The sequence below is a fragment of the Nicotiana sylvestris genome, chromosome 9 (genome assembly GCF_000393655.2).
Source record: "Nicotiana sylvestris chromosome 9, ASM39365v2, whole genome shotgun sequence".
NCBI classification, from domain to species: domain Eukaryota; kingdom Viridiplantae; phylum Streptophyta; class Magnoliopsida; order Solanales; family Solanaceae; genus Nicotiana; species Nicotiana sylvestris.
In genome coordinates, this window is record NC_091065.1 from 114,311,667 (window position 1) to 114,323,120 (window position 11,454).

Consider the following 11,454-nt stretch of genomic DNA (forward strand, 5'->3'; position numbering starts at 1 on the left):
GCGCGTAGGGTCAAGGGTCAAATGTGTTTATTAGTTAAGGGTTTCACGAGTTTGAGTGTTCAAATGGGAAAGTCTAAAGTTTATGTATCGGCTTTCAAAAGCCTTACAAGTTTAAGTGGCCAGAAAACCATTACGCCTTATAAGTATTAGTCTCAACAAAGAAATGCTATTTTTCTTTTTTCCTCATTCTTTTTGCCTTTCTTTCATTTGCAATATTGAAAAATTCAAAAGGTACGTTATTAATCCTCTTAATCACACCTATTCCAAAAGACTCTTTCTTAATCCTTTTAATTGCACCTTCCGCTCTTCCGTTCGTAACTACGTATGTCTTCTGTATTTGTTGTGCTTAAATTGGTATCATTATATTACTCTTTCTCACACATTATTCTATTTTAAAGTTTAACAGGGTTTCAATGTTAGGGGATTTGGAAGAAGGGGAGGCGGGTAACGACGAGTTTTCATTTTTATTGTCAAGTAGTAAGACTAGATTTATGCCAGTATGTCTTATTTTGTGCATTAAAGGATTTTCGCCACCAATAAAACTTATGCAACGCCCAACAATATTATTATCGGTTAAAAATTACAAAAATTTCTCCTCGAAAGGTTTTCATTTCACCATAAGTGTTCTTTTATTTCCCTTTTCTACACTAAAACAAATTTTTATTTTTTGTTTGTTTTCCTTAAAAAGTTTAGCTGTCAGAGAATACAAGATGAATCCCACCAAGGCTTCCATAGGACATGATGTTTTTAATGTAAATGTCCTAGCGGCAGAGGTAACAGTATAATAGTATGGACGTAATGATTTCTTCTTCTTGTAGTACCTTTTTGTTTATTGGGCAATTAAGATAATAAATCATATTATTCTTATTGGTAGTATTACATTTTCTAGTAGTGAAACTAATTCTTTATAAAGCCATATCAGACTTCAGATATTACAAGTTCATTTTGCATAAGAGTTGTCTGAAGACAATTTTCATTAAAATATAAAGATACTATAGAGTACTATCACGTTTTGCAAATTCAAATGTATTCCAACTTGCTCTTGGAGATGCTAGAAATTTCCGGTGATGAATTTAAAAAACAGATTTTGGGGGAGAACATGAAGCAGAAATAACCAAAGGTAAAAATCAAGTTTTCTATGCACTTGCCAAGGCTGGCGAAAAGAATATGGTTTTTGATAAAAAAAACATTATTACCATCCCTTTTTACTTTCTTTGTGTTAAAATTTAATTTTATTGCTTATACATTTCCGGTGATAAATGTAAAAAACTAATTTTGAGGGAGAACATGAAGCAAAAATAACCAAAGGTTACAAAAATCAAGTTTTCTATGCACTCGTCAAGGCTGACGAAAAGAGTACATGATTTTTAATAAAAAGTATTGTTACCATCCTTTTTATTTTCTTCTGTGTAAAAAATTAAATTTTATTGCTTAAACATGATTTTCTTTATAATATAATTATTAACATAAAAGAAATATGGTAAACTATCCTCAAAGTATTTTCATACGTTGTTGTCCTCGAATATTTTTATTTTAATTATTTTTCTATAATTGAGCAGATAAATGTGATAATAGATTTAAGCTATCACTACTCACAAGTTAAATCGCAAAATCATGAGTTTTGAAATTATTTATTAGAAATTTTTTACTCGACCAATTATGCAAAAGGGAAAAAAATAATGTGGAATATTTTTGTACAATAGAAAAAGAACAAGAAGGAACCTCTCATTTTTATGATAAATGTGTGCAAGGAATATTTTTCTCCTACAGTTTTCCGGTCTCTTTGCTTTTAGGGTGGTACTTGGATATGTATTCTCTTTTGAATGGTTATTTTGCTAATATACGAGATAGGTGATGGGAATATTGAAATAGACAGATGAATTATTTGTTATACTTTATCAGGAGAAAAAATGGAGAATTGCAGTTTACAAGCATTAAAAGGAGAGTTAAGTTTTGGATTAGCAGGAAAGTGGGAGAAAAGGGAAAGAAATAACCAAAAAAAAGGAAAGAAAAAAAAAAGAAGGTTGGAAGTAGCGGTAGAAAAGGGAGGAGTTTTTAATCGTTTCATTTCATGAAGTTTTTGAAAGACAAAAGGACAATTATCTAATGAAAGAATAAAAATCAAACACTTTGCATGTATTCAATGTATATTGGACTAAGAGATCATATATTAAAACTCCCTACACAAATATTTAAAAGCATAAAAAATTAAAGTTCTTTTTATTCTTAAATTTTAAAGAAAATCTAAATAACAAAAACACAATTCATCTAAAGAAAATACAATTTTTTTGTTTCATAAAAAGAACTATTATTAAATCTTTTGATGTTTTATAAAAATTCACTAGTTTCCAATAATCTTTAGACCATTTTATCTTCAAATATCAAGGCTAATCTCGTTCGTCCATCTGGTTTAAAGAGAAGTTCATCTGGGCCGTTCATTTTGGACACAAAAGGGACACCTGCCAAGCAGAGGCTACCAGGTCCACAATCCTCTTCACTTCTCAAGTGTGTAGAAGAAATATATAGATAATATTAATTCATGGTATTCCTTAAAGATTCTTTTTGTTTGTTATAGATAGCTGAATAAGGATAGGACACGTGTAGCTATTATAACAGATTTTATTCTCTTGTTTTGTATAAAATCATGTATAGTGATCAGATGAAATATACGATCTAAAAAATCATTCCAAATTTTCTTTTCTCTGATATCCATTATATGGAGATTCTATAGCGATTGCGGCTTTTGGTGCCATGATGAAAGGCATCTTAGTTTCTGCTTCGGCAGGAAATCGTGGTCCAGATATTGGATCTCTAGGCAACGGAGCCGCATGGATCATGACTGTTGCATCTAGTGCTATAGATCGAACCTTTGCAGGGACTCTGACTCTAGGCAACGGGCAAAAGATCCGGGGTTGGAGTTTGTTTCCTTTGAGTGCACTTGTCAAAAATTCAATCTTGACATATAACAAGACCCTCTCTTCTTGCAATTCAACTGAATTGTTATCCTAAATTTTCTCGGCTGATCTTAGCGTCATAATTTGTGAAGGTCCAGATGAATTCTTCTTTGTGAAAGTACAAGAGGAGAGGGGGGTGAATTGTGGTTTGTTAAAAACTTAGTCGACTAACGGTGATTTTAGTTAACTAGATCAAGAGCAGAAATAAAGTAAACAAATAGAGAAAGACATACAACAATTTTATACTCGTTCAGTACCGGTGTGGTACTTACATCCAGTTTTTCTTGGGTCACAAGGATTCCTTTTAGATCTTGAAAGAATTACAACAGGGATGGTTTTGATTCGTTCACCACCAACGAAGTACAGTAATCAGTGTCACACCTCCTTTTTTCGCCCCCGCGAGGGGCGTAGGAGTTTTTTCCAATTAAAGGACAATCGAAACGGGATTTATTTATTTATTTCAGAGTCACAACTTGGGAGATTTAGGGTGTCCCAAGTCACCAATTTAATCCCGAATCGAGGAAAAGAATGACTCCATATTACAGTCTGCGCACCAGAAATCCGGATAAGGAATTCTGTTAACCCGGGAGAAGGTGTTAGGCATTCCCGAGTTCCGTGGTTCTAGCACGGTCGCTCAACTGTTATATTCGGCTTGATTATCTGATTTTATACAAATATGAACTTATGTGCAAATTTTATCTTTTAACCGCTTTATTATTATTGTTTTTAAAAGAAATATGAACATCGCTTAAAACACGTCTTTGGACTGCGTTACATGAAATGCACCCACAATCCGGAACACGTTTTATTTGATGTTTTGGGATTTGGATTCGGGTCGCATGAAATGCACACCCAGGCTTAAGAAAGTAAAATATTAAACACGCGCCTAAAGAGACTATCGCGTTATTATTTTGGGGAAGACCGTGAAATTCGCTAAACGGTCCTTCCGAATTCTAATTAAACCATACATTTTGTGAGGGCCCCGCAATCTATACGTTTTATTTGGCGAGGCTCGTCTCATTTTTATTTTTAAAGGATAAACCTACAATGACTATATTTTCTATTAAGTTCGTCTCTAAAATAAAAGAAAATCTCTTAATTATTTACATGCTGAAAAACGTAACTTATTAGTTATTAGTTTACGGCTAATGCGAATGGAAAATTGCGATCGAGTTTGTACAAAGAAAAACTGCTTTCATTTTATATTCTGTTATTCAATAATACTAGAACATGAGATTGACCATAATATCAAAACAGATTAATTATTCTCCGTAATTTAAACTAACATTATTAGATGAAGAAAGTATACATATGCAACCTCATTATTCATTATCTACTTTATTGAAGCTGTTGGATTTTTATTATTGCATTTCAACTTCAAAGCTTTATCACTACAAGATTCGAATGTGTACCTGGAATTCGAATTACAATAAGAAAGAAAAGAGGTCAGGAGCAACAATGTACAGCAGTAGCGCAGCAACAGAATCCCACAGCAAATAACAGCAACAAAAACCAACAATAACCAATGTAACAATGGTCTGAGCCAAACTGAAAAACCCCGGAAAGCCTGACTGAAAATCAATAGCACTAAACGCAATCCACAGAGGCAGTAACAAAGTTCTGATTTCAGTAGTAAAGAAAAGGACCTCACTTTCAATTTTTAGCTCTCAAAGACTGACTTTTAATTCTGAAAAAATAGCCTATTTCTCACTTTGAAGTTCTGAAAATTTTTCTTCTCCAAATTTTCAGTCCCCTTTTCTATATCAACTCCTCCTATTTATAGGCTAGAACTAAACATTATTTATTCAAAGTTTTTCACTTTCAGCCTGTATATTCCCCCCATGTGCATATATACACTTTTATCATTAATCTCATGCTTATTTTCTGATTTCCCACCCTTAAAGATACCAGACAGGGTGTATTCTGCACTACTAATTCCCTTTTGTTATTATTGCCTTGCCCTCACTCTTAACAATCTGTATTTAAACCACTCTGATTTACAACTACACCAAATCACTATACAGCTACAACCAATCCTTAAACCAAATTCACACAAATGATTCAAGTATCAAAACAAACCAAAGAAGTGATTCGGGTTGTACTCGTCCAAACAAAGCAGTCATAAACTAACTATTCGACGAAGTTGTTCAAATCGAAGGTAGCTTATAACGCACACTCAAACAAACAGAAGAAAAACCTTGACCAAATAAAAGGTCTTGAAGAAGAAGGAGAACTAATGAACAAGACAAGATTTACAAAAATAAACACTTTAAACAAAGATTCAATAATCCGAAAAATAGAATGAACAAAATAAGATTATGAACAACACTTAAAACCAAAAACCATAACAGAAAATAAATCAAAATGAACTAAATAATCTTGAAAGAAAAATCTGAAACTTGAACGAACCCAAGTCGAACTCGGAGTTGAACTATTGGAGGTCGAACAGACTGTTTTGTGGACATTGAAAAAGGACGAAGCAGAAGTTGGACGTTTGGACTGTGGCGGATTAGCCTGGAGGGACGAGGGTGTCGTGAGGCGTCGAGGAACAGCAGCGGCAGCAGCTGGACTCGCTGCTGCCATGGTCGTCGGGGCAGCAGCAGCGGCAGTGGTCGTGAGCTGGTGTTGGGGTAGTGGGGTGGTGGTCGTGAGGAGCAATGGTCGACGGGGGGCAGTGGGGTTTGGTCATGAGGAACAATGGTCGATGGGGGGGGGCAGTGGGGTTTGTTTGGACGTGAAGAAGGCGACGGGGGTGGTCGACTGAAGCAACAGCAGCAACGAACAGCTGCTGCTCGACGGGATGGGGGCGGCGATGGCGACGCATCAGCAGTGCTGCTGGGGAAGCTGAGGGTGAGCGAGTCGTTTTGGACGTGAAAGAAGAAGAAGCAATGGGCTAGCCCGTTTCTTTTTTTTTAGTTTCTTCTTCTTCAAAGCCAGAAGAAGAAGATGAACAGTACGTTCTCTTTCTTTTTTTTCAAATCCCCTTTCTCCTTTTTTCCTTGTCCGTGTATCCCCCTTTTTTTCTTTTAAAATCTTCCGTGTAAGTCCAAAATGAGAGGCTCTCATGTGTAAAAAGCGTGAGAGACAAGTGTCTCAAAATATGAGCCCATCACATTGTGTTCCGTCCGTGTCCCCCACGCATGTCCCCCATGTGTGGTGGGCTCGGATTATTATGGGCTAAGTCCGAAAATTAGGCCTAAAAACGGGTAGTTTGAACCCAAATATTATTCTTTTTCCCGGACCCGAGAATAAAAACACGATATTATTCAATTAATCCTATGCAAGCAAAATAACTACCAAAATAAGACTAACATTTAAAACAAAAATATTTTTTTTTTGTAATTTTCGGAATTATACAACGAAAAAAATATAAAGTACTATTTCTATATATATATTTTTAAGTTTAAAATGACTACAAAACAGTAATAAAACTACATTTTTTATAATTTTCGAAATTATAAAAAATACAAAAATAAGGTACTATTTTTTTTTTGTATTTTTTCAAGTTTATGAGAAATACATAAGCTAAAATTTATATATTTTTTTTGTAATTTTTCTTTTTTTGCGAAGAAATAAAGTAAAATAGTCAAAATAGCTATATTAGACTCAATTCAAATATTAACGTTTTGTAGCCCTCTTTTTTTTTTTTTGATAAAACTAAAATTCTAAATTGAGCTACAAACTAAATTAACTCCAAAAATACTAATTAAACTCCTAACAACAATTATCATACACAATTAAACACCAATTAAAACAAAATTGCATAATTTGACATTAAATACTAACAATGCAAAATATTCCTATTTTTTTGTGACTTTCATTTTTGCAAAACAAACTTAATTAAAATACTTAAATGAAAAATGTGATATATTTTATATTTTTATTAATTAAAACAAATAAACATGCACTCATAAAAATACAAATAATTATACAAAAATACCACAAAATAACAAAAATTGCACACAAAGGAAAATTGTTTTATTTTGAATTTTTGGGAGTAATTCTTTCATAGGGCAAAAATCACGTGCTTACAGCTGCCCCTCTTTGCCCGAAAAAAAAACGAAGGGTTTTCGTGCAAAGATAAAGTGAGCGATTTTTGCCCTTCCGAGTACTCCGCGTGAAGCATTTTTTGAAAGATTTGACCGAACCTTTGCTTCAGAGGTTTCCTACATATCCTGGGCCAAACAAGAATCAGGTCAATGTAGTTCGGGAAGTTTTGGTAGCTGAGACTACCAGGGAACTGTGGTTCTGCTGTTACTGCTGATGTATACTGTTACCACTGCCTTACTGATCTCCTTATTACACCGTATCCAAAAAGAAAACAAGAAAATCAGAAGCTAGGCTAGCCTATGGATCACAAGATCTTATCTATTTTCAACTTGTCTTTGCTATCTTGCTTTCTTGTCGGATTGTGTTTCTTCCGCCGCTTCTTTCTTCCGAAAACTTGGGGATAGCACTGACCTTTTGCTTTTCTGAATCTCAGTCCTCACTATCTTGTTCGGTCCGCTGGGATATGGCTTCCTCCACTAAACTTTCAGAGGTTTCTCTTGGGATACGACTTTTCTTCATCAGATTTGTTATGCTGGGAACAATTGAGGTTCAAAGGCCGCTTCTTTTGAGATTTGTCTTATTTTCCCTTTGACTCATGCGCTTGAATTTGTGCTGGACTTCTCGTTGCAACCTTCTGTCTTCTTTCTGATTTCTGAATTTGGACTTATGCTAGGACCTTCTGTTGCAACCTTCTGCTTCCCGATGTTGGGGAACTGATTTCAAAACCTGAAGTATAAGACTGAAAAGTATTCCTCTCGTTATACAGGTGGGCGCCTGAAACATGAAATATAAAGACTGAAAAGTATTCCTCTCGTTATACAGGTGGGCGCCTGAAACATGAAATGTAAAGACTGAAAAGTATTCCTCTCATTATACAGGTGGGCGGCTGATACATGAAATGTAAAGACTGAAAAGTATTCCTCTCGTTATACAGGTGGGCGCCTGATACGTGAAATGAAAAACAGAAATGTATGCCCTCATTATACTGGTGGGCGGCCTAGGACATAAAATGAAATAGAAAAGTATACCCTCATTATACTGGTGGGCGACCTAGAACACGAAATGTAAAGACTGATGTATACCCTCATTATACTGGTGGGCGACCTAGGACAGGAAATGAAAATAGCATACCCTCATTATACTGGTGGGCGACCTAGGACATGAAGTGAAAAATGCATACCCTCATTATACTGGTGGGCAACCTAGGACATGAAATAAAAAATGCATACCCTCATTATACTGGTGGGCGACCTAGGACAGGAATGAAAAATGCGTACCCTCATTATACTGGTGGGCGACCTAGGACATGAAATGTAAAGACAGAATTGTATACCCTCATTATACTGGTGGGCGACCTAGGACAGGAAATGAAAAAATGCATACCCTCATTATACTGGTGGGCGACCTAGGACATGAAATGTAAAGACAGAATTGTATACCCTCATTATACTGGTGGGCGACCTAGGACAGGAAATGAAAAAATGCATACCCTCATTATACTGGTGGACGACCTAGGACATGGAATGAAAAATGCGTACCCTCATTATACTGGTGGGCGACCTAGGACATGAAATGTAAAGACAGAATTGTATACCCTCATTATACTGGTGGGCGACCTAGGACATGGAATGAAAAATGCGTACCCTCATTATACTGGTGGGCGACCTAGGACATGAAATGTAAAGACAGAATTGTATACCCTCATTATACTGGTGGGCGACTTAGGACATGAAATGTAAAGACAAAATTGTATACCCTCATTATACTGGTGGGCGACCTAGGACAGGAAATGAAAAAATGCATACCCTCATTATACTGGTGGGCGACCTAGGACATGGAATGAAAAATGCGTACCCTCATTATACTGGTGGGCGACCTAAGACATGAAATGTAAAGACAGAATTGTATACCCTCATTATACTGGTGGGCGACCTAGGACAGGAAATGAAAACAGAACTGCATACCCTTATTATACTGGTGGGCGACCTAGGACATGGAAAAATATAAAAAAAATGTATTTGGATTTGTTTCCTCGTTCCTCCGAGAAATTTTTTAACAACGGCAGAAAATTTCTGCCCCGGTTTTGGTGACCTTCTTTGTGGCGTGTTTTTCTGCCATCATCAACCTTTGTTTTCCTGTAAAAATCAAAGAAAACTTTGTTAGTCTTAACATGGTGAGTAATGATGTCACTCCTGTTGGGGGATGATTTTTTCTTTCCCTTTCCCTTGCTCTGTGCTCCCAAAACTGGTTGGGGATAAAGTTGCTTGCTGGGGATGATATTCCTGCTGGGGATGATATTTCATTTATCTCTTCCCCGCTTTTGTTTCAAAACATGCTGGGGGAGTTCTCTTCAACTTCAAAACTACTCCCTTAAAAGTTTATTTTCTCTCAGCACTGCAGGACATAAAATGTTAACATCTGGGGATAACGTTATTGAGGATAAGACTGTTAGGGTTATCTTGTTGCGGATTAATTCTCTCTCCCTCTTTCCCCCTTTCTGTTTTGTCTGACCCCCTTGGACCTTGGTCAGTGATCTATCGAAGTTCTACCGGGGATTTTTTTGGAACTTGGTTCATAAGTCTTTAAACCTCTGATTCCCGCTTTTCTTCATGTTCCCCTTAACTTTCCAAGACAGTTTGTCATTTGGTGTTGCAACTAATGCCTTTTGTCTTATTGTCTTGACTTTGGCCTATCCCCTTCGTATTTTGCTTTGTACTCTTTCGGCCCCTGGTAGTAAACTCTGAAAAATCCTTTTCGAAACAAATTTCTGAAAAAAAAATCTTTTTAGACAAAGAAAATGAAAAGATAGAAAAAAAGAAAAAATCTTCCTAAGCAAACGCTGGGGGAGAAGAAAAGGAAAGAACTTATCTGGACGGTATGACTGGTCTCAATGATCATGTCATGCATTACGGATTAATCTACCCAGTCTATTTGTATCAATCAATCTTCCTGATGGCCTCACTTGCTGGGGATAAATAGGTGCTCACCTCTTCGCAAATCCAGACCCTTTTTGCCAATCTATCTTGTTGCCTTATATTGCCCTTCGAGGGGTTTTCACTAATAAGACTTTCTCCTTTCTCTCAGCTCCCGTCGCCTTATGGTGCATGTGAAGGTTTTCACCTATAAGACTCTCTCGTTTCATTTCTCTCATCTTTCGTCGCCTTATGGTGCCTGTGAAGGTTTTCACCGATAAGACTCTCATTTTATTTTTTCAGCGGGGAATTGGAGTGTTGCCGATATGACTCTCTCTTCTGGAGATCATTTTCGGCTATCAATTCATTTCCAGTTTATGATCTTCTTCTTGCTGGGGATCAGTGCATTATTCTCGGCTTTCATTTGCCTGACTTGCCACCTCTCGGATATTGATCGGGAGGTCTTTTTAGACAACGATGTTGGTTTTGGCGTGGGGCTAAAAGAAAGGCTATCAAAAATTCAACATAACTTTGATGGGTGAACTACTGCAACTCTTGGAATCAAAAATTCAAACCCTTGCCATTATGACCGAGCCGTGAAGCGCCTACGTATCCTCTTTGAGGAATCAGGTCAAACGTAGTTCCTACGGTTTTGTTTTTCTTGTGATCTTTATTTTTTTTTCATTTTTCTTTTAATTTCTTTTTTTTTCATCTTCTTTTTCATATCTTTTTCCCATTAGTGATTCCAAAAGAGGGGTATGAAAGAATAACTTAAGGCTCAAAAAGGGAAAGCAAAGGTTAAAAGTGTTTGGATAGAAGAAAGAATTGCCTCCGTCATTTCATTATCCAATAAGTACCAAATACAAACAAACGAACCAATAACTACCATAATCAAAGAAATTACGCATAATATCTTTTGACTGCATCAGAATTGATAGCCATGTCGACACATCTTCCCTAAATATCTGTTAGACACAAAGCACCGTTGGATAACACTCTGGTCACGATATAAGGCCCTTGCCAATTTGGGGCGAACTTGCCTTTTGCTTCAACCTGATGCGGGAGGATCCGTTTCAATACTTGCTACCCTACTTCAAATTTTCTAGGGCGCACTTTCTTATTGTATGCTCTTGCCATTTTTTTCTGATACAACTGACCATGACACACTGCTGCCAATCGTTTTTCGTCTATCAAGCTCAACTGCTCCAGTCGAGCTTTGACCCATTCAGCATCATCAATCTCGGCTTCAGCGACAATCCGGAGGGATGGAATTTCGACCTCCGCTGGTATTACTGCCTCAGTTACGTATACCAACAAATAAGGAGTTGCACCTATGGAAGTCCGGATTGTAGTGCGATAACCCAACAAAGCAAAGGGTAATCTCTCGTGCCATTGTCTAGATCCTTCCACCTTCTTCCGCAGTATCTTCTTGATGTTCTTATTGGCTGCTTCAACTTCTCCATTCGCCTTGGGACGATATTTAGTGGAATTACGGTGTGTAATCTTAAACTGTTCACATACTTCTCTCATCAAGTTGC